Raw genomic sequence first — 24,930 nt, 5'->3', positions numbered from 1 at the left:
CCAAATCTTTCATGTATAAAACTAGACTCTCAGCAGCTAAGCACAGACATCTCTTTACATCTGCCACTATGTGTCTAATTCTTAGTGTTGTGGATCTTGTTAATTGTTGGCAGAGGTCTTTTTTACTGTCTGTGAAGCGTTAGGATAAAATGTAAGGAAGCACAAGGTGATTAAGTATGAAAGAGCAAATAGATTTTTAGATTAAAATTTTGCTCTATTCTCTTTTCAAATCATGGAATTTAGGCCTTTGCCATTTATGCTTGTCTCTGCTGCAGCCGCTATAGCATTCCGCCCTGTCATCCTCAGAGAACATCAGTAATCCGGCATTTGGTTTCCCATGAGAAGAGTTGAGAGAACTGCAGGTATGGGCAGGAGAGGGTTAAACCTAAAGCTGGGTTTCCAGAAATTCCAGGCAGAGCTTTGTGTCACTGCAAAGTAACCTGTTCATTAGACATTCTGCTGCATCATTCTTGGAACTTAAATTCCCATTTTCATGTTAGTGAGTATTTTTGGAAGTCAATGAATAGTATTAACTTATGCTTTGAAAAAATGAAACGATCTTGTGACAGGTTTTGGAAGCATGGTTGCAGTCATTCCCAGTTTAGATTATAGTAAATTCCTTCTGTGTCAAGCTCACTTTATGTGTTTTCTTTTCCTCACTTCGTCACGTTCATTATCCCTTCGGCAAGCTGTGCCTGTCTCTCCTGCTACACTCCCACCAGTGACGGTGAGGACTTCTGCAGAGCCTCTGTCCAATGGTAGAACTTCATTTCTCCCACCCCCCTGGTCTTTTCCTACCCTGTAGTGAGACCTGTGCCTAATTTTCAGCTCTTCTGGGGTAGTGTATGATTACTTGAAAGAAAATTAGAAAGCATTTTATATTGCTTATTACAGAGCACTAATTGAAGCTCCACCAAACCCAAGGAATTTATTCTGTCATTGATGTGTGCATAACTCCTATTAACATTAATAAAGTTGTTTAGAATCAAAGAGCTGGCAGAAACCCATAATAGAGAATCCATTTTGATCCTGTTTCATGAAGTGACTCATACCCACGGGGCATCAACAAGCATGTTAAAGATAATTTTTACAACTCCCTTTTAAAAAGTACAGCAATTACTGAATATATCGTAACACACGCATGTACTTCGGAGCAAACCTTGCTGGTTGCCATTTGTGCAGTGGTGTCCCACTCAGGCTGGAAGTCGCAAGCTTTGTCCACATTTAATCCGTGTTCGAAATACCGCCTCTGGCTGGCGATCCTTCACATTTCCACTGGGGAGCTGGAGTGTTCGGGACTCGGAAGTGACAAGGGCATGGCAGATGGGGAAGGCACAGGTGCAGTAGGAAGGGAATCATGCCCATGGTCGCCCACAAGACGGGGAAAAGCAAATAGAAGTGTTTGTTCACCTGAGCCATTTGTGCCCGCCTTCCCTCTGTGAGTATTGACAGGTAGTATCATGAAATGAAGAGCTGAGGGAAAGGGGGATTTTAGCCCAGACATTGGTGACGCTGTCCGAATATCCCATTTACCATCTTTGCTGTGGTAGAAGGACCACAAAGAATCTGCAGATGTCATAGAAACAGGTATTTTGTAACTGGAAAATATCCTGAATCTTTCACATAAAATGCAAACACTGGGAGGTAGAGTCATGCTTTCTCTGTCTGAGTATGTATTTGTACAGTTGTTATTTTCTCACCTTAGTAGCCAATAAGAGGAAACTTACTGCCTAAACACATCCCATATTGAGGTCTCTGTGTTTTTTCCCCTCTCTTCTTACCTCTTTCTCCACCTCTTTTTCTGTCTATAATGGGGCATTGATTTATACAAATGTACTCAGTGCTTGGAAAGTGAGTTCACTTTGGGAGAAAGACCAGAGATACTTACACATTTATTTCTGATTTGGACGTATAGTTGATATCCTTTTGGTGCCCTTTATTCTTTTCTTAGAAATGTTAAATTTTATAACACTTATTTTGAAATGTTGCTTTTTTAAAATCGCTCTTCCTGAAAGGGAGGGAGGGAAAACAAGAAGTTAATTTTATTAGATTTTTGAAGTGCTGATCGTAATTGAATTATTTCCCTAATGACTGGCAGCATCTCACCTAGATTTGTCCTTGGAATGTCACTGAACTTGTCAAGAACTTTGAGTTCTCTTTACTTTTGTCTGGGGTTGGGAAAATGAGCATTCATTTCTGTAATTGTTAATCTGAATGTTCTAAGGAAGAAAAATATGGAATATCCCTTTAATCACTGACCTTTATTTCTGACCCTGTATTTTTTCTTAAAAAATAAATACACAGTTTCCAAAGGGAAGCAACAACATTGGCTATCAACGTGTAGAATCCACCTGGCACTGTATGGATAAAAACATGCCCAGAATGCTTTCCACTAATTCTTCACCATGGTGCCGCAAACTGGGTCAGGATTATCCCTGTTTTACAAATGAGGAGGCTGGAGCCAGAGAGGTAAAGCCAGCCTTCCTCAGAGCCACACATCCAGGGAGGCTGAGAGCCCAGATGAGGGAGGATTGGGGGTGGGGCTGCGCCATTGCTGCCCAGCGCTGCCTTCTGCTGCATCTTGCTGGGGTCAGGGTACGTAGGACCAATGTCAGCCCAATTGGTCATTTGTTCCCAGAGACCCAGTTTGACCTCTGCTACCTAGCAGGGTGCCTGGAGCATGACAGACACTCAGTAAATATTTGTTAAATGAGGATATTATCAAAGCCAAAGAATTCATTAAAATTTATCATCTCATCCTGGAGACTGCCCTTGGCCACTGCTGAATCTATTTTGAAACCTCTTTGCAGGTGAGTTTAGAAATATGTGTAGATATAGCTATATGTTTAAAATACCCTTACCAGAATTTGCCACATGTGCCAGTGTGGTTAGAGGCCTCTGGTGACTAAGATTTTCAGCAAGTCAAAGATGCACAGTAGCGGTACTATTTATATATACTTGCTCTTTGATTTAAACTTATTTAAAGGGCTTTTTAGTTTTTTCCTGCCTTTAAAATTTTTGTTGTAGAGAATTTGGTGAGCTATAAGGAAGGAAATGAAAATATCTCTTAATCACATTATATTGAGATAGCAATGTTAAATTGTATTTTTCCCTTTTTCTTGTATGGGGTATATGTCATATATATCTCTATGATTTTGATCTGGCTTCTTTCATTTAATATTAAATTGTAATCATTTTCTAATGGGATTGAATAAAAACTGGAGTTTTCCATTGTGTGAGCAGACTAATTTAACCATTCGTCATCCTATTACTATGCAATCAAATATTCTCGTATTTGAAGTTATAATAACACTATAATAAACATTCTGGAATGAAAATATTTACTCACTTCTTTGGTTATTTCTTGATGAAAGGACTAATAGACTTGACTAAGTAAAAATATAAAACTTCTATACATAAAAAAAACCTAAATAAAAGGAACCTTCGGAAAAATATATTTGCCACAAATACATCAAAATTCTTAATACTCCATGCCCTGGTTTCTTTCCACTCAGCCTAATTTTTTCCTCACATTTGCATAACTAGGCATTCATTCTGATTTCTTAACCGTCGCGCTGGTACCCCATTTAACTAAAACTCTTCCAGTTAAGCATTTCATTCTTTGCTCATGGTGTCCTTGATCCCATGCAGCAGGGCCTGTCGTCTTCTGCTGGGACTTCCCAAGGATTGTCTGACTCTTGTCGTTACCTCTGAAGGTCCCTAAGTAACTTCTGTACATTTCTCTTGGGTATAACTTTAAGACAAAAAAGCAAATTCAGACTACTGTGCACTATGCCAAACAATGAGGCAGAGCTTTTAAAGTATGACACAGCCCCTACCATTGAAAAACGTCCAGTATGCTTGGAGATAAGACATGACCACATGATAGGTAACCATGGATACAAGAGACACTAGATAAAAATTACTGGAAATTTCTATTTGGTAAACCTTACCCACCATCCTCTGTTTTCTATAATTTCTACAATTCCATTGGCCTGTGCCTTGAACATACCTGGGTCTTACTTGTCACTTCCCTTACCCATGAGGTGATTTCATACATGGTAATGGTTATGTCCTTAAGGTTTTACCCATATGGTCACCATGATGGCAAGATTTCTTTCTATTTTGTCCATTATTGTATCCCCAGCTTTCAGAACAGGGTGTGGCACATAGTATGTGCTCAGTATTTGTTGGATGTATGGATAAAAAGTATGCATTTTCTTCTCAAAGTGGAGACTAACCAGCAAACAGATATGTACAGTCATGTACCACAACGGGGATATGTTCTGAGAAATGCATCCTTAGGCAATTTCTTTGTTGCTTAAATGTCGCAGGAAGTACGTACACATATAGGGTCTTATGTTATAGCCTGTATAACAAACCTATACAGCATGTTACTGTACTGAATACTATAGGCAACTGTAACACACTCATAAGTATTTGTGTATCTGAACATATCTAAACATAGAAAAGGTAAGGAAAAATATGGTATTATAATCTTATGGCACCATTGTAGTATATGTGGTCCGTCATTGACAGAAATGTCATTGTACAACACATGACTATGCTTAGATTGGCACTAAATACGGCCAATGCAAAAGGAGAGTTTGTGGTGGACAAGACCTCTAGCTTAAATGTCAGACTAATGGGGGTTCAAATCTGTAATCTTGGGCAAGTTAATTTCTTCCAGATTCAGATTCTTTAGCTGAAAAACAGGGATAGAACCTACTCACCTGGGCTATTAATAAGGGTAAATGAAGTTTATGTAAAGACTAGCTCAGTAAGTATTCAGTAAATGTTAACTATTATTAATAAATCTTTTCCCTTATTTATTGTCAAACTACACCTATTCTCAGGGACATGTAAATAGAAATTGATTCATGATGAGAAATAATATATAAGCTTTGGAGTCAGATAGGCCTGGCTCTGCCACTTGACTTAACTTCTCTGCACTTGATTTTCTTAAGCAAAGCATATATGTCTCTCCCCCCAGTACAGTGTTCTATTTATTTTGGTGTGACACACAGAATTTAATACATTTTAATATCACAAATCTGTTATACATGTGTGATTGAAAAAGATATTATTCTCCAAAATGCTATATATTATGTGATGCCTGTATTCATTTGCTAGAGCTGCCATAACAAAGTACCAGAGACTGGGTAGCTTAAACAGCAGAAATTTATTTCCTCACAGTTACGGAAGGTAATAGTCCAAGATCAAGGTGTCAGCAGATGTGGTTTCTCCTGAGGCCTCTGTCTTTGGCTTGTAGATGACCATCTTCTTCCTGTAGTCTTTCCTCTGTGTGTATCTGTGTCCTAATCTCCTCTTAGAAGGATGCCAGTCATAACTGAATTAGTGCCCACTCATGTGACCTCGTTTTAAGTTAATTACCTTTTTAAAGGCCTTATCTCCAAATACCGTCACATTCTGATGTGTACTGGAAGTTAGGGCTTGAAATATGAATTTTGAAGAAACACAATTCAGTCCATAACACTGCCCTCGGTATTTTTCTCTTTTATCTCATTAAAGAAAATGCTGGACACAACAGACTAAGTTGAATTTTTTTGACCCGCTAAATTGACTACTACCCACAGGTTGAAAGGCACTGCTCTGGTGAGTTGTGTTTACCCGGTTAGTGTGAAATTGGAACCAGCATTAGGATTTGCCTTTGACTTATGGTGGAGACAGCCCCAGAGGCTCAAAACAGTAAGAATCAGAGTGGGCAGGCTTCTCTGCAAACACAGAGACTACCTTAGCCCAGGGTTGGCAAACATTTTCTGTAAAGGGCCAGATAGTAAATATTTTCATCTTTGCAGGCCATACGGTCTCTATCAAGACAATTCTGCTGTTGTGGTAGGAAAGCAGCCACAGACAATACGTAAACAAATGGGCATGGCTGTGTTCCAGTGAAACTTCACTTATGGACACTGAAATTTGAATTTCATGTAATTTCCACGTGCCATGAGATACTCTTTTGATTTTTTTTTTACCATTTAAAAATGTAAAAACCATTCTGAGTTCATGGGCTGTGCAGAAACAGGCAGTGGGCCAGGTCTGACCCATGGGCTGTGGTCTGCTGATGGCGCCCTTGCTGGCAGGGCTCAGGCAGCTCACTACAAGCTCTCAAGGAATTGGCCCGGGTGATTTTGCTCTGTCCATGTAAATTCTTAACGGATTATCTTACTTGACCCTTGTGATGATTTATCTTTATTTTCAAAAGGAAAATCTCTGTGGCACCCATGATAAAAAGTTATTTAAAAAGCAAATGTTATTTATTTTCTTACCAGAGGGAATTCTAACTGTGGATTGGGGGCGAGGGTGGGGAGGGGGAAATCCCTCTTAAAGGACCCATAAAATTATTGTTTGTCAGACAGTGAAGTTTGGGGTAGAGTTAGCATCAGAAAGTCTACGCAGAAACAACAGAGCTTGTCTCTAGGAAGGGGTCTTCTTTGGGAAGTTAATATTCAGGGAAATGGAGTGGCCAACAAAAGGCCTGGATTTCCTCATGGTACACGGTAGAGAGCAGCTCAGCGGCAAGGGCCTGGCCCCAGCTCTCCCCAGGGTCGGGGTGGCTAGAGGGTGAGTGAAGTCTCTCCTCCACCGAGACCCCGCATCCTCCACAGCCCGGCAGGGTTCCTTTTGCAGCCTACAATGGAGGCCTTCTGAGTGGCCATCTCTCACTTGTGGGGGCTGCCTGTGGTCTCAGGGTGCCGGTCTTGGTGCCTGAGTTAATCTCCTTTACTAGAGGGTCCAAGAGAACAAAGGTGTCTCAGAGAGCCAGTCTGGCCGTGCAGTTTCTATGCTCCAAGGGATTTATTCCAGCGGTGGCTGGAACAGTGTGCGGAGTGCGTGTCTAATGATAATGGACAGACGGACCGGGTGCAGGAGAAGGCCTGCAGAGGCAGAGGGCAAGCTGCCCTCGAGACTGGAGCACAGACTCATTCTCCCTCGGTGCTATGCCACCTGCTCTCAGGTAGGTCAGGACTCCGGCCTGACCTCATAGCTGTGTGTATTCCAGTGTGGGAATCTGAAGAGCCCTGGAAATTCACAGGGGGAAATGGTATCCTGTGAGTTATTTCCAGTATTTCCGACTGTCTGATGGAAATTATGCATTCATCCACAACAAGCCTGCAAAGGCAGGCTGAACTGTTGTTGCTTCCATTGGCAGGAATGAGCTGATGTCACCTTCTGACACCGGAAGAGAAATGTTGAGTGCCTACTATGTGGCACAGAAAAAAACCACCTTTATCCCCAGGGGCTTCCCATCTAGGGATGCTGGACTCTAAACTGTGGCCCCAGGAAACTGTTTTTAATTGACCTGAAAAGATGGGGCTTGAATACCTAAAACACTTTAAAAAATCAGTAAGATAAAACTAAAATGATTTGTGTTTATTTTATTTTGAAACTGTTTGCTTCAAGCCCTCCTAACATATAATAATAAAATAGCTTTGGCATAACAAGCATCTTAAATGAATAAGAAACACAATTTAATGAAATGGCACTTTTAAGCTTTTAGTGCAGCAAATTTTTAAATTATCTTGCTTAAATTAAATTGCTGTGCTCTTTTGCTTTCAGTACTTATAAGAGCTCTGTTTTGTTTCTGGTTTCACTGTGTTAACTCCAAGATTTTTTTTTAATTGAAGTATGGCATTGATGCAGAAAAGGGCACAAATTGTTAAGTGCACTGATAATGAATTTTCATAACGCGAACACTCCTTTGTACCCAGCAGCCAGATGGAGAAAGAATGTCACTTAAACACTAGATGCCCCCTCAGACCCCTCTCCAGTCCCTAACCACCCCGACTTCCACCGAGGATAACTACAAAGGTTGGCTTTATCTGTTATGAACTTTATATAAATAAAATCATACATTAGGTACCCTTTTGTGCTAATATTATATTAAGTATGAAATGTCCGATTTCCTTAAGTACTAAGTTTGATAGTTGGTGTCTCTGACATTTAACTTTGACACTTCTTGTTTTATTTTTATTGTGAAGGTACATCTCAGTCTTTCAAACGCACATGTCGGTGTTTGAAAATCTTTTAAATTTTTTTAGAGCAATTTTTGTGAAACTGGATAAATCAAAAATTCATGTTATTTTCGAATATGAGTTCCGTCGTGGAACCAATGCAACGCAGACAGCTTGAAATATCAATGAAGTGTTTGAGAAGGATGTGGCTAACAAGTGCACAGTACATCGATGGTTTGGGAAGTTCTGTTCTGGTGATTTTAATCTTGAAAACAAGCCACATGGGCAATCTGAGACCAAGGTGGATAATGATGAGCTAAAAGCTGTAGTGGAAACAAATCCTTCTCAACTCATGCATGAATTAGCAGCAAGGTTTGACATTACTGTTCCAACAATATTGAACCATTTGAAACAAATCAGCAAGGTAAAGAAGCTGGATAGATGGGTCCTGCATGAGTTAAACAAGCTTCAGAAGAGAAATCAGCTCGAGGCTTGCCTTTCTTTGCTCTCACGACATAAAGGCAAAGCATTTCTACACCGTCTTTCATGTGTGATGAAAAATGGATTCTTTTTGACAATCGCAAGCATTCAGCACAATGGTTAGATAAAGATGAAGTGATGAAACACAGTCCATAATCAAATGTTCATCAAAAAAAGCTAATGTTGTCTGATTGGTGGCCCAGTGCTGGTATTACCCACTACAGCTTCATGAAACCTGGTCAATTACAGTAGATGTCTACTGCAACGAGTTGGATAAAATGATGAGGACGCTTGTGATTAAGCAGCCAAGATTGGTCAATAGAGATAGGCCAATCCTCTTCCAAGACAAGGCTTGACCACATGTCACACAAACAACGCTGCTCAAACTACAGCAGCTGGACTTAGAAACTCTGTCATCCACCATATTCACCAGCCCTTGCACCAACTGACTACCACTTCTTCCAGGCTTTGGACCACTTCTTGCAAAGAAAAATATTCAATTCTCAACAAGCTGTGGAAAATGCCTTTCGCGATTTCATCGCCACTCGCTCTTCAGGCTTCTTCGCTGCTGGCGAAAAAAAGCTACTGTTAAGATGGCGAAACTGTGTCAGTAGTTTAGTCGCATATTTTGGTTAACTGTACTGCTTCTTGTTTGAGATATAATAAACTACACTTTTGATTCAAAATCAGACATTTGATATTTAGTGACCTAATATTTGGTAGATTCATCCATGTTATGAGTTGTACTTTATTCACTCTTATTGCTGTGTAATATATTGTATAACTGTATCAAAATTTATAGCCCTTCTATTATAGGTGAGCTTTCGAGTTGTTTGCAGTTTGGGGTTATTACAAATAGTACTGTTAGGAACATTCTTGTACATGTCAACGGGTGAGCATGTGTAATATTTCTGTAGGAAAGACTGCGGGTGGCAGGATCCTGGGTTGTAGGATGTGTGTGTTCAGCTTTGGAGGGGCTGCCAGTTTTCAGTTGACACTCCCACCCACAGCGTGTGAGTTCCAGCTGCTCCATATCCTCACCAACACTTCATGGTTTTTGTCTTTGTCATTTTAGTCAATTGGTAGGTGTAGGTAATTTATTGTGGTTTTAATTTGCCTTTCTAGGATGGCTCTTTTTGTATGTTTATTGGCCATTTGAATTTTCTGTTTTGCCTTCTCAAGTAACTTGCCCATTTCTTTATTGGATTGTCTGCCTTTTCCTTAATGATTTGGAGGTGATAGGAGTTTGAGTCCTTTTCCCCTTGAACAAAGCTGCTCTGTTCCACTTTTATCTAATATTTTGAAGTTTAGCATAAGCCTTGAAAATGTGTGTGTGTGTGTGTATCGAACCTTCAGAACTACCAATAATAAGAAGAGAATTTTTTTTTTTTTTGAGAATGAAATGTTTCCCATCATAGTGGATTCTCCACGTATGTGGCATGATAGCTGGATATCTTGGCATAATTGTCACATACTTGGCTTGGATAATATCCACATACATATACAGAGTTCTGGTACTAAAAATTAGCTTAAAAACTATCAGACTACATATTCTTTAACATTCCATTCAGCCACACGATTCCGGGCCTGTAATATGGTAGCCAGCTCACACTCAGAGGGCTCTGCACACCTCACAGTTATCCTTGATCTTGGCAGCATTGTGATGGATGCTGTGTGCATTTCACGGGCCTTCCCAGGAGTCCCTCCACAATGTCTGTCTGGAGGGTCTTGGGAGTGGTAATCTGGTTGGAAGCGAGCTAGGGGACTTGTCAGCAGCTGCACTTGCAGCAGAGCAAAGCATTGTTTCTGTTCAGACTGTGGATTGCAGAGCCCTAGAAATAGCTCAATTTAAAAGGGCAAGTGAGAAATAATTCAAATACACCACAAAATCAGAGTTTTTGTTTTATTTTCTTTTTTACCTGATACGTAAGTGATGTGATCACCTGACAGGAACTCATTACCAGATAGAAAAGAAAGACATGATTATTATAAATATATACTTCATTCTCATGAGTCTTATAGAAGCAGCATCTTCTTTTTCCTCTTGACAGTCAACTAATTATTCCAGTGGCATTTATTTCATTTATTTCTTCCCCAAATAAACTGGATTCCTCAGCCTTAGGGTTTAAATATACTAACAATAACATGAAAATATCTCAGTACTGCTACTGCTGTTGCTTGGGGGTTGATGGAGATTGGGGAGGGGGAGCTAAAGCCCTACCCCCATCCCCCAGCCACTTGCATGACTCAGTCCACCCATTTGTGCCAATGAGCCCAAAGTATCTCCCTAGTCCAACTTGAGAGCCATGGATGCTGGGAGCCCTACACCCGGCCTCTAGGGTAGCCCAGGATAGGCTCTTCACTGGTCTTGTGGTGCCTTGCTCAACAGTGAGCCTCGGATTCCCTCTTGTCCTGCCAATAGCTGATGAGAGAGGATCAGCCAGCTTTTTGTAGTCTGACCTTCCTGCCCTCTCATTCTGTGGTCAATAATGCTTTCTGCTGGCTGAGCACTCTTGTGCTCATCTCTTTTTCTCTCCATCTCTCCTCCTCCTCTTCTCTTACTGCTCTCTACTCCCATTCCAGCAAATAACAAAACAACAACCATGACCTTACTTGAGTCTGCCCGACTTGTTGGAGTGAAACCAGAAGGACCCGGGCCCCTGCAGGCAGGAAAGCAGATGGGTCAGCGAAGCCTTCTCAGAGCATCCCTCCTACCTTCCCCAGCCCCTCACCCAATGACGAGAGAAGACCACAGGCAGTCCAAAACGAGGCTCAGTTTCCTAGGGAACTCTGTATTTTCTGGTTCCCATCCTCCTCCCTGGCCATCAGGCTTTGTTTGTATGCTTGCTTGTTTAATGTATTATCCCACCATTTGGAACTCTTTAATTTTTCAGGCAATTGACTTTGGGCTTGCAGAGAACGTTGCAGCATGGAAGGATTCAGGACTATACTGTATTTTGAATCTATTTTTATTTTTGTGCGCAAGCTGCCCAGCTTTTACCTCCTGCTGTACAGGACAGCCGTAGCCACGGGAGAGCTACAGAGGGGAGGGGGAAGTCACCCTCCCTGCCCCTCTCCCCATTCTCTGCTTTTGAAAATAAGACTCAACAAACATTCACGCAGCTGTTCCTTAGCAAGTGGGCTCTGCAAATGTGTGTTGGCTGTGTCATCAACCCACACAGGCTAGAGGAAGACTTAGAATCCTAATTACAAAACTTACATAATTTGGTCACAGAGGTGAACAAAAAAGGATAAGTCTCTTTGAATGCAACTAATAACTAGAAGTATCTCCGCTGTGCAAGGCATTGGGCCAGCCAAGGTGCCAGTGGTTTGAAGATACATTTAGACTAGGTTCTTGCCCTCAAAGAGCTATTTCCCTTGAAGCAGATAGTGCAGTAAGTTGTACAGTAGAGGTACAAATAGAGTGAGATTAATTCTGGTGGCAGAAATTGGGCAAGTGCTTGAGGGAGGGATTTATGTTAGAGTTGGCTTGAGGGACAGGTTGGTTCTCTATTCTTGCAGGTAGAGATAAAAGCACATAACAAGGGAGAAACAGGACAGGTGAGGGCCCAGAGGAGGGACAAGTGCTGAAAATAGCAAGTGCTCTGGTGAGGCTGGATGTGAAGGGAGGAGGAAGAAATGAAGAAATGAAAGAGACGCCTGATGAGGTGGGTTTGGAATGATGGTGGGTGGCTTCGAGTGCAAAGCTGAAAAGTTTGACTATGTAAAACGTTTGTTTTTCCAGCAGCTTTGTCGCCAAGCCCTGAGCTTCCTGGGAGGTGGCTCAGAGGCCCCACAGGGGAAGAGGTCTGGTGTTCCAGCTGCTCCCCCGATGATTGCGATTGCGATGATTGCGGAGGAGAGATCTGCTTCTCTGTTTTGTATGCAGGGGCGTTGTCTTTCTTTTGAGGAGGGTTCCACTTTAAGAAACACTAAAACACATTGGTATATGCATGAGCCCCATGAATTTATTTGATCGGTCACTCAACAAGTATTTATCGAGTACCTGCTACATACCAGGCCCTCACCTAGGTTCTACTGAAAAACTTTTAAAGGTTTTTGAACTGGTCAGTGACCTGGTAGCCAGAGCGCTGGGTCTAGAGTTAAAATCCTGTCTATGCCACCCTCTAATGGTAAGATCTTGGACAAGTCTCTTGGCCTCGATGGACCCAGTTTCTCACCTGGAAAGCACAGGGCTTCCCAGGTGAGATATTCTAGGAGCAACTTGAGCAGTACTGTAATCCAGAGACCTTGTATGTGTCAATAGGGTGGAAAAGGAGAGGCCAGTGTCAGAGGCCAGTCAGTAGATGATGGCAAGAGCTTTCATTTATTCATTCAACAAACATTTCACATTCAGTGCCAGCCACTGTGCTAAGTGTTGGGAAAATAACAGTGACCAAAACATAGTCCTCACCCTTGAAGACTTTCTGTGTAGGAGGCAGCAGAGGAACTGGGAAGATGGATGATAGATCTAGAGATGTAGTTTGAAACTCATCACAGGGATGATAGTTGGGACCATGGAAAGGTATGAGGTACCAGGAAAGAGAGAGCCAAAAGGGTTTGAGAGAAAAAGAGTGATGAGGAGACAGAACCTGGGAACATCCTTTGGGGAACTGCTCCTTGATAGAAAACACTCTTCATCAAGCCAGTACAACCAACCCAACTCCCAAAATATCCTCTTGTGGCTAAGAAGTTAGAACACACCAAAGAGATAATGTCCGTTTAGACATGCAGTTCCCCCTGGCTGCATCACTTCTGTGTGTGAAGCAGAATACACCAAAGCCATATATGGTTTTGTGTAATAGCTGGTCTATTTGTTTTCCTCAGAAAGGTTTTTAATATGTACCCGTGATATGTAAAAACTGGCCTAGGCTGCCAGCCCCTCAAATCCTTCCCCAGAGCAGCTGGCTCTTTTTTTTTTTTTTTCCTTCCTTTTCCCCAAGTAACTGGAGCAGATCCAGAAACAGATTCTGAGAGCCTCAAGCTTTTCCTTTTTTACCCTTCAGTAATTACATGTCACAGGTTGTCTTCCCTGTGAAGAGTCTGAGGCTGAGCAATTAGTCTCCCATTGTCTTTGCAGGAAATGACATCCTTATGGCTTCTGGGGAGGGCAACTGTTGACCACTCTGGTTACAGTCATTTGGAAAGTGTTCAGCATTTCCTCTAGTTGATCATTTGGACCGACTAATTTAGAAAGCTTTTGTAAATGTGTGAATGAACCATGGTTGTCAGGATCGGAAATACTACTGGGTCCGTTCTTGGGTCCAAAGGAGTCTCTGAATTATTGCTCTGGTCTCTGGATGCACCGTCTTGTCTAGCCTGTGACTGAGCCCAGAGCCTTGACATTCTGTTCCCTTTAAAATGCTTTAATGGGGACTGATTAGTCAGGGTGTTTTCCAGCTGCAGGTGATTGAAAACCCAACTCAAGGACTCCTAAACAATATGATATTTATTGGAAATCCAGAGGTGCCACAGACTTCCAGAGTTAGCAGAAGCTCCCAGAAAAAATGTTCTTCACATTGCATTGGCAACAGGAACAGGTTTCTCTTGGATCAGTGCTTCTCAAGCCATAGTGTGCACACAGATCACCTAGAGAATCTTGTAAAATATATTCCGATTTGATCAGTTTGCGTGGGGCCTCAGAGCCGGCATTTCTAAGAAGCTCCCAGGTGATGCAAATGTTTCCAGTTGACACTCTGCAAAGCCTTGGACCATTCCGTTCCCCAACCCCTAGCTGAGGGTGCCCACCTGCCCGTGGGCCACTGTGGGTGAAGAAATATGGGGGATCTGTTGGGAAGAAGAAAGAGAGAATGACCCCCGGCAGATGAAAACTGTATCAGAGATACTTGTTTCCAGTGTATAATGAGAATTTTACCTTTAAACCAGGAACCATGCGATAGTCTGTGACATATATTAGAAGCAAGAAGGACATGCAGTGCTACATGTTGTGTGGGAGCATCCATGGAAATACTAACTCGTTTATGATGATGTAGATGTTGTAATTCTTGAAGCAGAAGATGAAACAGTCATGCCAGCCTCTTTATCATTCAGCTATTTTTCTTAGTAATTAATACCCTATATCTAGCGTGTCTCAAAAAGAACAAATTCAAATGAGATGGATTTAAATGTCCTTAAAGTATAAAAAGAGTATGCCAAGTCCAGCCTTTGTTCTCTGAGTGGCTATCTCATCAGTCTTAGCTATTGGGGAGGGAGAGTACACCCCCATTTGTCTTAAGGGTCACTGGACATGAGGTTGACTGTGAAAAATGCTGCCAGTGGTGAATTTCTGCCAAAGCAAATGGTCGCAATCCCCTTATAAGTGGTTTTCAGTGGAAAAAATCATTATGCTCTCTTCATTTGAAAAGGAAGAACTATTCTGTTATTTTTGTTTGTTGGTTTTGTTTTTCTCGACAGAAGACACACAGGCATTCTGAGCTGCGGCTACTCAGGAAAAAGGCTAAGACCTAAGGACAGTGTCTGTCCTGAGGCTGATCTGTCACAGACTTGGTGGGCTCAGAGTAAAATATGTGGCCGGGTGTGGAGTGGCCCTGCCTTAGATGGTCTCTTTGCTAGTTGCCACCCCCTACCTCAGATGCAGGGACAACATATCTCAGGAGGTACTTGGAGGGGAGATGGAGTTCCCACTCACCACAAAGACTCTGGCTCACGTCTGTGAGAGTGATGGGAAGCTGGAGGAGCTTCTCTGGTCTCTGGTCAAGGGCAGAGCAATTCTTCTGGCCTTGCCAGCGTGGGTCACCAAGGTGCCTGTGTTTAGGAAATCGCGGGCTGTTCTTTGTCTTTGTAAGAGCTCTGGACTAGCTAGGGAAAGCTGCTAAACTTGAAGCCCCAGGAAGGCAGGAATTGAGCCTGCATCACACACAGGCACAGACGACGTGTGGACAGAGTGAACAGCTGGCCTGTTCTGGGAGATCTGTCAGTCAGCAGCATGGACTGAGCTTCCATTCTCTAAAGAGAAGTAGAGAACATTTTGTTGCCTGACTTCTGTAATTTATAATCTAAAACTAGAATGTTTAGGTGCCCCACCTACATATTTAGGACCTCATAAGCTGCCAAGGAGAGATGAGATATTATTTATTCGCTGAGCTCATGTAGGGCAAGCAAGATTGCACTATTACTCACTGATAAATTCTAACAATCCTGGTGAATGCCTCCCTGCTATGCCTGCTATCAGGGAAGACATTATTATTAATAGTTGTGGAAGGAATAAAAAAATGGGGAAAAAGGGAGTCTCTCCCCTTCCCTTTAAAGGCTTACAACTTAAAGATTAGGGTATAGTAAGTACATTTACTTAAAGTATACATATAAAATAAAAATGTAATTTTTAAAAAGAAAGAAATAAAGAGGGGTAAGATAATACCAAATGGAGACCATCAGGGTAGAAAAGGCAATGAGAGTGAAGAAAGCTTGGGCTCTTGACCTGAGGACCGTGGAATTCAGGGGGTCTTTGAACTTGGATGGGAAAAAAAATTTATCTTGTCATTTTCATTAACCCTTAACTGAAATAAAACATCACCTTCTGTTATGAAAGTACCGTTAGCTATTTGTCCCCAACTGAAATTATGAATATTTTTATATTACAGTTATAGATATCTTGAAATACCATTTATGCCTAACGGTACTTTAAAATTACAGTAGTTATTAGGGTTTTGCTAGAAAATTATTTAAATACTGAAATAAGCCCATCACAATTTTAAATATTTTGATAACTATAGATCAATATACTTTGCTTAAAAAATATGTGTATATATACTTTGCTTTTTTTTTTTTTAATCCTGTGCTTTCATGTGTTAATGTCAAGCGTTGGAAAACATTACTCTGAGAACGATGTGTCTTGACTGCCATAGCACAGAAAGGTAAGAGCCCTCGCCTTAGGGGATGGTGAGGCCTCCTCCCGGCAGGTATGGGCACCAGGCACTCAGAGGCAAGACAGGGGACTGGACACTACAGCATCTGATGTGGAAATAAAGCCAAGTTGAACTTGAATTCCAGTCTAACGTGGTTTCACAGATAAATGTGCGGGCGATGGAAGGTGGTGGAAGGTGTCTCTTTTGAGGAAGGACAGGCTGTAAGTGTGTTTAGGAAGGACGGCTTGTAGAGCCACGAGAGTTGGATGAGGAGGGAATAAACGGGAGACCTGTGTGTGCCAGGCGGGATGTGGCCAGATGGAGTGTAATGATGAGAACGGAGAGAAGCTGTGCGTTCGGCACGCTGTGGGACTCCCACGGCGGGTTTGGGCCATGGTTTGCAGCGGCGGTGAGGGAGGCCATGTTAGGTTTCAAGCCTGGGGGACCAGGAGAATGATGCTAATGGCACAGGTTTATTGAGTGCTTACTGTGTGCCAGATGCTGTTTTAAGCCTATCTGTGTCATTTATATGATATCATTTAATCCTCATGGCAACCCTGTGAGGTCAGGACAATAATCTCTATTTCACAGATAATAAAATGAAATCTAGCAAAGAACAGTTAGGAAAATTGCCCAGGGTCTCACAGCTAGCAGGAAAGAGGGGAGGATATTATTGGGGGGGGGGGAAAGAAGAGGAATTGGTTTGGGGGAAAATGTTATGAGTTCAATTTTAAATATTTTTCCATTGTTCTCTTGTCTTCAGTTATTTTAAAGGGCTTAAAATTCAAATATTTGGAGGCGGTTTGTGGTTTAATTTCATTGTCCATTTTTTAACTTATTTTTTATTAGTGAGTGCTGAGATAATTTGTAAATTGGTTTCATCTTCCTGTGAAAAACAAAGAGGAAACTGGAGGTGGAGTTGGTACATCGATGGGTGCCCAAAACAGAGGAAGAGGTTGCTGTTTCCAGAAGAGGAGCACATATGTATTAAATTACTTCTGTTTTATGATGTGTTTTCTTTTGTTGTGGTTCTGTTTTCAGGACCAGTCCTGCTGCTGTTTTAGAAGACATGTGGTGTATATAAAGTTTGTGATAGTTGGCGGAAATTTTGGTAAGTGTTGCTGCATTTGTTTCTAATACCTTTTGTTGTCAAAGGGTGCTCATGAAGGGAAGCTATTGCCTTGTTCTATGCATCTTTTAAATTTGCACTAAACTTAGAACGGAATTTTGTAATTAAATGTGGCATTGAATTGGTGTTTTCTGACAGTATGACATTTTTCCTCGTTATTGCTGATGTTATTAAGCAACATAGGGTTTTCTAAAATTTAGTGAGTCTAGACATAGGAAAGCTTCTGAATGCAGGGTGGAGAATGCCCTTGACAGTTTATATTCTAAGCCAGCCACGGAATGTAAGTAAGAGTAATGAACTTGCAGACCAAAAAAATGAAGTCTCCAAAGCAGGGAGATCCTTATGGCTTGTTATGTTGAAATGAGAGAGAAACAGGCAGCTTGGAGAAGGAGAAATTAAAAGAAGTTAGGAATCCTGCATGCTGGGAGCCAGCCCACAGACTGCCGAAACAGGGACCTGGAAGACCAAGAACATTCTATTCAGCAGCCACCCAGACCTTGCTAGCTGGCAGCAGTAAAGGGGACAGTCTTGGGGTCCTAGGGGCCAGGAGACCTGGGTTTAAGTTCAGCATCTACTGGTTGTTAGGTAACCTCTCTGAGCAGGGGAGAAGGGAAGGTGTTAACGAAATAAGAGGAAAAAGGAATTGGTTTGGGGGATGATGTTATGAGTTCAATTTTAGATATTTTCCCATTGTTCTCTTGTCTTCAATTATTTTAAAGGGCTGAAAATTCAAATATTCTGTAAGCATAGTGTCTGGTTTATTTCATTATCCAGGTTTTTTTATTATTACTAGTGAGGGCTGAGATAATTTGTAAATTGGTTTCATCTTCCTGTGAGGAGAAAAAGAGGAAACTCATTTTCCTCTTCTGTAAAATGACACTTAGAATGTTACCTCCCTCATAGAGTTGTTGTGAGAATAAAATGAGCAAGGTAGTGCTGGAGCATAGTAGTTGCTCAGTGAAGCAGTCATTCTTGATAACAGAGCAGCCTTGTTTGGGGACTGGACATTTGCCAGTGAGGTCAAGCCACCAAGAGGTGTGTATCTTCCAGCAGGAGGGCCGCTGGGGGTGGGTCGTTCACACCTGCGTGACGTCACGGGGCCTCCCGGCTGTTCACCATGTTCCCTCCTCCAACACTAGCCTCATAATGAGCTGTGGGAAGCCCTGATATTTCCTTCCTTCTCTAACCCTGGTGACCATTCTTAGACCAGCTCGGCTAACTTCCCTTCCGGCCACCGTCACAACCAAATGAGATCTCCTTGTTTGAGCTTTGTTAGTTTTTTCAGAGTTAATGTTATTTTAAGCTACATTAACAAGAAGAAAAAGAAAGGTTGGGATAAATGATACCCTTGGTTTGGACCTGAATTATCATGTTTAGGCTTTCATTTCCAAGCCTTTCTTTTGATTTTATTTTATTTTTTGTCTATGTTTATTATGTAGCCTTCACAGAGATCTAATTATTGGACTGAACTTTTTGAGCTTTGACTAAAAGAATTTGGGGCCTTTACCTGCGGTTGGGGAGAATCAACTACATCATTGCAGACAGGCTGATGCTTAAGGTCAGATGTCTGTAGGTGACTATGCTCCAGTTTCATGGCATCAAAGAGATGAACATGGCCTCAAAGGTTGTCTGGCCCAAACTTCTGCTCCCCAAAAAAACAGTACCTTCTACAGAACCCCTGACAGGGGAATTCAGATTGCACAAGGCACCTTGCTTCAATTAAAAAAACAATTAAGGACCACAGGGAAATTTTTTGGGGGGGGAGTGATCAAATTCTTCTATATCTTAATTGTGATGGTATTTATGCAAATGTATGCTTTTGTGAATACTTAACCCAACTGTACACTAGAAAAGGTGATTTTGCTGTATGTTAATTTAACCTTAATTTTTAAAGTGGAAAAAGTGAGCAATTAAAGAGCTGGAAATGAGCTCAACTTGTTAAAAAGAAAGAGGAATGGAAAGGAGAGAGGGTGTGAGGAAAGGAAAGGAGTCTAGTCCTTAATATACTGTCCACAGGACAGGATAGCACCTGGCACATGGAAGGTACCTGGGAAATGTTTATTGAATCACTGACTGCTTTTAGCCTCTTTCTAAGTAAGTCGGCTGGCTTTCTCACATGCCAGCCCTCCAGATGTTTGAGACACTCTCCTTCCTCATTCACCTTTTCTTCTCTGGCCTGAACTTTCCACCTCCCATTCTTGGACTCTGCCCTCTGACATTATTTTCTCATCCTTCCCCACTTTCCCACGCTTCTCTTGTGCACACAGCCCAGCGCGAGAAGTGCTGCCCCAGAGGCGGTCTGGCCCAGAAGGAGCACAGTGGGTGCACTGCTTCTGTGGATGATGCTCATCCTCCCACTTCACAATCAGTACGAAGTGCCTGGTAATGGATCACATAGAATTTTTAGAACAGTCTTCTAAGAAAGGAGCGCCTCAAGAGGGAGGGTAGCAGTCCAAGAGCCCGGGTGGCTGCACATCCATCCTCTTGACCGAAATGAAGCCAGGTCCTGGAACCCTTGGTTTGAGACAGCAGTGGTGCTGTTCATAAATCTTTAGGAGCAGTAGTGTTGTAGTGTGTCACAAATCCTCATTCTTCATTATGAGTAGTGCCAAGGCCAAGAAACTCGGATATTAGAAGCAATAAAAAAAAAGTGTAAATGTCTAAAGCACTCATTATTTTGAAGATGTAAAAATTTAAATATCTTAACATTTAATTATATGTAAATATATAATTAGAAAACATAAATTAGTTCAAAGAATCATAGGACGGGAAGGGCTACTAAGAGGCTATCTCTTCTATAACCTCTGACTCTAAGCAACAAATGACCTAAATGACTTCAGACAGATGGGTCTCTGATGGCTTATACTGAATGATGGTCAACTAAAGATGAAATGAGACTCACACAACTTGATCCCAGCATTCACACAAAAGATGTTGTCTTGCATTTTAAATTTCAGCCCCAGCTTCTTCAGATGTGTTGGTCTTTAAGATGACCTCTGAGATGAAATGGTATTTCAGTCTGGGCTGGTCCTTCCTTTTGAGTGTGGTGTGATGAAAATGTGCTTAGAGAGGAGAAAGATCTCATTATAGATGATTAAGATGGAGTATTTTGGTACACAGGGCTGTTTATTTGCATCAGTTTGATCGTGACACCACAATCTGGTTTAAATGTGAGTCGTTGAGAGCTTGTGTAGCCCAATATGGCTACATTTACTGAAGCAGGGAGATTAAAGCAACATATGTCAAGTTGTGATATAGGACAATCCACTTGAAAAGACTTTACTTAATTATAGGGCCTATTTTGGGAGGGTAACTGTTCTTTTTGTGAAGAGTATTTTGGGATACGCTCACCCAGCTCCTAGACCAGTAATATCTTCTCAGAAAGGGTGTGGTGTGTGCCTGTGGACATAAATATTTTCTTACCAAAAGCTTTGGTGTGATACTCTTTTGACTTTACTGCCCTTCATTTTTCTTTTTCTGATAGTCTTTCCTCTTGCAAGAATACTGTGAAAATGGTATTCTGCAAAACCAGAGAAGAGAAGGATAAAAGATATCGCTTCACCTAGAGATTTAGGGACTTCACATTATCAGTCTACTGTTTTTAAAATGAGTGGAATTTTAGAGGAATGCAGCAAAGTTGAATAATAAGCAGAGATGAGGGAGACAATAAAAACACAGTGTAGGCTCTAGCTATTTGTGTGTAAGTATGTGTGGGAAAACTATGCAGTTATAACCCATGTGTGCCAGCACCCCATCTCCAGCCCAGGGGGAACCCTCGTGGGCCATTGCCCCGAGCTTTCCAATGGCCTGTGACCTAGAGGGCAAATGTGCTTTCAGCTTTGTTCCCCTGCTCTGCCTTCCCGCCCCCATCCCAGCCCTCTGTGGCCTCCTTCACTTCTCTGCTAATACCTGAGGCTTTCTGCCTTAAAGGGAGAGGTCAGAACTTTCCGTCCAGTCAGCATTTCCTGCTCCTCACTTGAAAGTGAATGATAAAGGATAAATTTGATCATCAAAATAAAATTAGCCTCTTATTTACACAATGTGTGTATAGAGGGAAAGGGAGCAGAGATAAAGAGTAAAAACAGGCAATTTTCATAACCCAAAAAAACAACCAGACCTAAGGGCTGGAGAAACGTCTTTACCTAAATTCTGAGTCCTGAAGGCCATAAAATGAGAGCAAGAGTGTTCCATGGGGAGAGCTGAGGACAGAGCCTGCTCCCGGAGAGCTCTCTGGAGAGGCATCCACGAGTCTCCCAGAGCAGTCTGCCGCCCCTGCGTCCGAATCAGCCCAGAAGCTTGTTTAAAATCGCAGATCCCTGGTGGACAGAATCGGAATCCCAGCAGGGCAAGCTACCTTTCCCTCTTAACAGGCACTCGGGTGGTCCTTAGGCACACTGAGTGGTGAGAATCCCTGTCCCAGTCCCCACTCTCGGCTTTGGTTGTATGCAGCAGTCTGGCCCAGCCCCTAAGATTCCCTTCCGTAAGCGTCACTCAAAAATCTGAAGAGCCGATCTCCGAAGTGTGGCATTTTGAAAATCACCCCTGTGCGTAAGAGGGGACAGTATCCTCTTCTGTGTTACTTTGTAATCTTGATCCCCGAAATAATTCCCACTGTCATTTTATCACTTGCTCACTAAGAGGAGTGTCATTTTCATTCCAGGTTGGTTTTGGCGACATCCTAAACCAGATTCTTTGAAGCTACTTTGAGGATGCCATCCCGCTCCTCTGCTACGATAGCCCATGTATTTGCCATCTGCTTTCGCTCTAAAATTCACACTGTGATGTGGTTTTTATCTGCCGCAACACTTATAAACCCAAATTTCCCACTTATTTTCAGAATAAGTAGCTGTCACATAGTCTAGTACTTGACTAGAGAGACAAAACTGCAATAGATCCCACCTGCGATCCTGCCTCTCAGCTGGCAGGCTGCTTGTGTGTATGCATGTTAGCACGTCATTTTGTAGATAAGTTTATAAAGAGTAGTAGCATACTTGATCTTCTCAAACCATTTCCTAGGTGGCAGAGCCAATATCATCACCAGATAAATTCTGAGGCTCAGAAAATTTAGCCTGTGTCTAAGGGGGCGTTTGACAGTGTGTGTAGGGGGTGGAGGGTGTGTTTGTTGTCCTCTCAAAAACTGGGAGGCACTATTGGCACATGGTGCGACAGGGAGTGGGGCAGGGATGGTAGATGTCCTGCGGTACCTGGGACCGTCGTGCCCAGTGAAGGGTTGTCCCTGGCACAGCGTCCATAGCACCCTCATTGAGAATCTGAGGTTGTACAACTAATATGCAGTGGAGTAGACACACACCTGCATCATCTGAACCAGATCCCTTATAGCCCTCTCATGTTAAAGGCGTCACAGAATTAATTCCCGCTTCATTGAGAACTCACACTCCCTACAAATTGAATTCACAGTGGCTATTTCGTGGTTCATGTCATTGCTGCTCTTAGGCACCAGCTCAGGCACAGCATGCTTTACGTGGAAACAGACCCTTTAAAACCTCAGTGGCCTAGCTAGCGAGCACCTTGTCCTGTACCTGTCCTTCCTCCCTCAGTGCCCAGTGCAGGTGGGAGAGAAAGGATTGTCTTGGAAAAGATCAGAGCCCAATAGGATGCTTCATGCACAGCCTTGGATCCAGTCTTACTGGCTTAAAAACCATCCTGATAGGGACTTAGGTGTCAATTTCAGGAGTTTTTAATTTGTTATCTTGCCTTCATACCTACCTGGTAGACTGTTACAGCCTGCTTTGGAGCTTTGTTTAAAGTTCAGTTTTCATGTTAGCCAGCAAAAATCCGAGATGGTGGCTACATTGGTTTGAATGAGCACACATGAAAGTTATTAAAGTGGCAAAAATAAAACCATATTGAATGAAAAGCATGCAGGGAAACTGACCTGAATATAGATGTGGAGGGGATTCTACAAGAAGATAATGATATTGTCTTATCTTTTTGTTCTTTCCTGGTGTGTGTGTGCATGTGTGTGTGTTTCTTTCTCTCTCTCTCTCTCAAAATTTCTTTCTCAACATTTTATTTTGAAAAATTTCAAACCTGTGCTGGTTGGGAGAATTGTAAAACAAACACCTTATGTCCTTTATCTAAATTCACCATTTGTTCTAAATTTGCCACATTTACTATATTCCCCTTTTCCAATTATATGTATAAATTGCATATATTATATAAATTTTTCCTGAACCATCTGAAAGTAAGCAAACATCTTGATACTTTACCTCTATTTCACAATCTCCTAAGAATAAGGATGGTCTTCTACCTAACCATACTATAATACTATTATCACATCTAAGAAATTTAACAATAATTTTATAAAATTATCTAATAGCCAATCCATATTCAAATTTCCCCACCTGTTCGAAACTATTTTTTATAACTCACATCCGTGCCCCCAAAGCAGTGTCTAATCAAATTCACTTGATGAATGTGCTTGATAATTTTTCTTTTACCCTGTAGAACATTATTTGGCTTTTTTTTTAAATGACTTTTTGAAGAGCTCAGGCTGGTTGTGGTGTGGAATGTCCTATAGGCATTCTGGGCTTGTCTGTTTCTTTTTTTTTTTTTTTTTTTTTTTTTTTTTTTGAGACAGAGTCTCACTCTGTTGCCCAGGCTAGAGTGAGTGCCGTGGCGTCAGCCTAGCTCACAGCAACCTCAAACTCCTGGGCTCAAGCAATCCTCCTGTCTCAGCCTCCCGAGTAGCTGGGACTACAGGCATGCACCACCATGCCCGGCTAATTTTTTTCTATATATATTTTTAGCTGTCCATATAATTTCTTTCTATTTTTAGTAGAGATGGGGTCTCGCTCTTGCTCAGGCTGGTCTCGAACTCCTGAGCTCAAACGATCCGCCCACCTCGGCCTCCCAGAGTGCTAGGATTACAGGCATGAGCCACCGCGCCCGGCCAGGCTTGTCTGTTTCTTTACAGGGCTGTTTAACTTGATCCTCTTTTCCTGAAAATCATTAGATCTAGAGGCTTGTTATTAGATGGAGGTTAACGTCTTTGGGCACGAACACTTCGTAAGTGATGCTGTACACCTGATATTACATCACATCAAAGGGCAGATGATGTTACTTTTTCCACCATTCTCAGTGCTAATTATGATCTCTTGGGTAGGGTGGTAACCAGACCTAACCAATGTCAATACAGACTTTGAATTAACAAGCCGACTGTGGGCTGGTACATGGGTCCTTTGTGAACATCCTGTTCTAGCCTTCCTTTCATCCAATGGTTTGAGGATCCGTGGATAATCCTTGCCTGGATCAGTTATTACTTTGGGACATTATCTGTTATTTTTTACCCTTTGCTTTCTCTTCCTGAATTCTTTGTGTGTATGATCTAGGCCTTCATATATTTGCAATGATGGCTTTTAGCCACTTCCTCAGTAGTCAACTGGATTTTGCTGTGGTAACAGATTATGTTAGACATTTTTTTCTTGCTTTTAGGATAAGAAAGAATAAGTTTAGCAGAGCA

At 41.9% G+C, this 24,930-nt stretch overlaps 1 protein-coding gene across 1 annotated transcript in view; it reads left to right on the top strand.

Moving 5' to 3' along the window:
- FYN (FYN proto-oncogene, Src family tyrosine kinase) overlaps positions 1 to 24,930 on the top strand; it is a 195,974-nt gene that overhangs the window by 64,444 nt on the left and 106,600 nt on the right. The window contains exon 3 of the mRNA XM_069487473.1: positions 17,360 to 17,429. The gene's annotated coding sequence lies outside the window, so the exon portion shown is untranslated. The remainder of the gene's footprint in view (positions 1 to 17,359; positions 17,430 to 24,930) is intronic.

The sequence above is a fragment of the Eulemur rufifrons genome, chromosome 15 (assembly GCF_041146395.1).
Source record: "Eulemur rufifrons isolate Redbay chromosome 15, OSU_ERuf_1, whole genome shotgun sequence".
NCBI classification, from domain to species: domain Eukaryota; kingdom Metazoa; phylum Chordata; class Mammalia; order Primates; family Lemuridae; genus Eulemur; species Eulemur rufifrons.
The sequence above is the reverse complement of the archived record's forward strand: the minus strand, read 5'-3'. Positions and strand labels throughout refer to the sequence as shown.